General features: G+C 41.0%; 1 pseudogene; it reads left to right on the top strand.

The window, feature by feature from the left end:
- Positions 1-1,645: 1,645 nt before the first annotated feature.
- LOC101023910 lies at positions 1,646-2,384 on the top strand (annotated as a pseudogene).
- The last annotated feature ends 1,502 nt before the right edge of the window (positions 2,385-3,886 follow it).

Below are 3,886 nucleotides of genomic sequence, written 5' to 3' on the forward strand. Positions count from 1 at the left end.
GAGGTCAGGAGTTCGAGACCAGCCTGGCCAACATGGCAAAACCCTGTCTCTACTGAAAATACAAAAATTAGTCAGGCATGGTGGCAGGTGCCTGTAATCCCAGCTACTTGGGAGGCTGAGGCAGGGAGAATTTATTGAACCTGGGAAGCGGAGATGAGATCGCGCCACTGCGCTCCAGCCTGGGCAACGGAGCAAGACTCTGTCTCAAAAAAAAAAAAAAAAGAAAAGGAATCATTTAATCATTTAGTATGTTCTCTTGTTTTGACTTTTCTTACTTAGGTGGTTATATATGACACTAATTTGTTGGATTGTGTTTTTCTCTTGTTTCATTTTGTTTTGGCCAAGTAATATCCTATTGATGGTATGATTATCACACAATTTGATATCCATTTTTCTGATGGGAGACAGGTTTGCTTGTTGGCTACTGTGCATAAGTAACTATGAATATTCTCGTACAATTATTTTTGTGAATATACATACTTATACTTATTTTACTTATTTTCCTGGGTATCTAAACCTAGGGATGAAATCGTTTGGTGAATGGGTAGAAAATGGTCACAGAGTTTTGCAAAGAAGTTGTATTATTTTACATTTCTATGAAAGATACAGGCCATTTCCAGGTGCTGTACCTTCCCACACACTTAATATTTTCAGTCTTTTAAATTATAGCCATTCTACCCTGTGTATGGAGATATCCTATTTTGGTTTTCTCATACCTACTGTTCATTCAGATAACTTCTTATGGAAAAGACCTTTTCAAATGTTTCTGCTCATTGATATATTGGGGTGTTTGTCATTTTCTTTGTAATCTATAGGAGTTCTTTTTTTTTTTTTTTTTTTTTGAGACGGAGTCTCGCTCTGTCGCCCAGGCTGGAGTGCAGTGGCCGGATCTCAGCTCACTGCAAGCTCCGCCTCCCGGGTTTACGCCATTCTCCTGCCTCAGCCTCCCGAGTAGCTGGGACTACAGGCGCCCGCCACCTCGCCCAGCTAGTTTTTTTGTACTTTTTAGTAGAGACGGGGTTTCACCGTGTTAGCCAGGATGGTCTCGATCTCCTGACCTCGTGATCCGCCCGTCTCGGCCTCCCAAAGTGCTGGGATTACAGGCTTAAGCCACCGCGCCCGGCCGAGGAGTTCTTTATATATGTTGAATGAGTCCATTTATATATACATTTTTTGATATTATATAGCAAATAATTATTTCTGGTCTACAGATAGCTTTTAAGTTGTTAAACAAAACATAATAAGCAGAAAGTTTTTAAAAATGAAGTGCAATTCACTTGATTGCTTACTATGGTGAGTGCTACGGTATCTCATCTAAGAAATATTTGCGTATGTCAAGTTCATGAAACTATTTCCTGTTTTTCCTTCACAAGGTTTCTCATTTTAACTTTCATACCGCAAGTTAATTTCAGTGTATGGTGGAGAGTGGTTGTTAATATTAACTTTTTAAAACAACAAATATTATTTCACTCAAAAACGTTTTACTTAAAAGTCTTTCATTTCCCCAATGAAGGGCGTTGGTGTCTCTGGCAGTGCCAGTGCCTTGGTCAGGACGGCAGCGCCTGCCCTGAGCTCTCTGCCTCTCGCGCCCGCCAGCAACAGCGGCACCAGCAGCAGCGACCAGAGGAGCCCCTGCAGAAGCGCAATGGCCGGGTGGATGCCTCTATCTACAGCCTGGTGGCGGACGGGACCTGTTAGGACGTGGCCATCGTGGGCTACAAGGACTCGCCCTCTGTCTGGGCCGCCGTCCCAGGGAAAACTTTCATCAACATCACCCCAGCTGAGGTTGGTGTCCTGGTTGGCAAAGACCGGTCAAGCTTGTTCATGAATGGGCTGACACTGGGGGGCCAGAAATGTACTGTGGTCCCAGACTCACTGCTGCAGGATGGGGAATTGACCGTGGATCTTCATATGAAGAGCATCAGTGGAGCCCCCACCTTCAATGCCATTGTCACCATGACTGCCAAGACGCTAGACATGCTGATAGGCCAAGAAAGTGTCCATGGCAGTTTCACCAACAAGCAGTGTTATGAAATGGCCTCCCACCTTCAGTGTTCCCAGTACTGACCTCCTTTGTTCCTTCCCCTCCACCGCTTCCCACAACTTTGCCCCACTTTCCTTCTCATACACACATACACCATTTTAATTCTGGGGGCCATTACCCCACACCCCTTATTGCTGCCAAAACCACATGGGCTGGGGGCCAGGACTAGAGGGACAGACACCCCCTGTACCCATACCTTTCCTGTGTGTGGTTGGAAAACTTTTTCATTTGGGGGTTTTGAGTTTTTTTAATGAATAAAAAAGATTCTACTAAAAAAATTAAATAACTGTACATATGTGGGCATATTGTTTGAATCTGTATTCTTTTACTTTGATGTATTTATGGATACGTACACCAAACTACCATTTTTAAATTACTATAGCTTTAAAATCAGGTTTGAAATCTAGCAGAGTAAGTCCTCCAAGTTATTGCTTCTTCAAGACCGACTTGCCTATTCTAGGTTCTTTGATTTTCAAATACATTTTGAAATTAGTTTTTAAATTTCTCTAAAATCTCTTACTAGAAATATTAATCAGAATTGTGTGGATGTACTATGCTAACAACATTGAGTCTTCCAATCAATGAACATGATATATATTTCTCTGTTTAGTCTTATTTAATTTTCTCACCAATTGCTTTTAGGGGCCTTGTACCTGCTTCATTGCATATATTCTTAAGCATATAATGATTCCGGCTATTAATCTCTATTATATTTTATTGCATTTCATTTTCTAGCTGCTAATTGCTAGTATGGAGAAATTAAGATAATGAAATCAACTTTATGAAGGTATAATTTAGGTACAACAGACTGCACCACTTTAAAATGTATAATTCAATGCATGTTTACAAATGTATACACTAATGGAACTACTGCCACAACCAAGATAGAGGAATTTCCCTACGCCCCAAAGTTTCTTGTACCCCTTTGCAGTTCATCCGTCTTTCAACCCTCAGTTCCAAGGAGCCACTGTCATTTCAGGTCCATTTGCATTTTTAACTGTTTTCTATAAATGAAATGATACCTGTGTTCTTTTGTGTCTGCCTTCTTTCATGCATCAACTTCATTTTAAAATCCATCCATATGAGTATTTGCATCAACAGTTAATGCCTTGTAATTGCAAGTAGTATTCCTTTGTGCAGCTATACCATGTTTGTTTATACATTCACTTGTGATTGGACGTTACTATCATTCCAGGTTTGGGCTATTATGAAGCTAACATGAGCATCCATATATGGAAGGCCAGGTCTCACTAATGCAGGCCTCCCTAACTACTGTTTCAGTACTGACTGAGTGGTCAAATTAAATATTAAGAGCAAAAAATAAGCCAGTGCCCTTATACAAAGGCTAGAATGTAACAAAAGCCCACCAAGAGTTTTGCCTAGGCTTTTCCTGGGCCTTAAAGCAAGACAAAATAATGAAGGAATTCTTGACAGGAATCATTTAGGATTAAACAAGTTTTATTGGAGGTCTGAAGGAACTCCCCAAACCTCTGCGATTTAGCAAGAGACAAGATAAGGGTCCCCAGTCCCTAGACCCATTAAATTAAGTGAATTTACTGAGGCTCCAGAGGAAGGTCTTCAGGACTCAGACTTAGTTATAGATTGAAAGAAGTTAATCACTTATGTATTTAGATGAATGCACACTTCCACATACACATATAGCTTAGAAGGTACATAAACTCTGGAAACTTTGTAGTTTTGAGTTGGTCTGGTGATAATTTCCAGGCCTTCTCCCTGTAACCAGCTGCAGAAGTAAAAATTCTCTTCCTCCTCAGTTCATCTGCATCTCCTTACTGGGCCATGAGAAATAGCAGCCCGCCCCTCAGTTTGGTCTGGAAACAC

This window comes from Papio anubis, chromosome 1, assembly GCF_008728515.1.
Source record: "Papio anubis isolate 15944 chromosome 1, Panubis1.0, whole genome shotgun sequence".
Classification (NCBI taxonomy): Eukaryota; Metazoa; Chordata; class Mammalia; order Primates; family Cercopithecidae; genus Papio; species Papio anubis.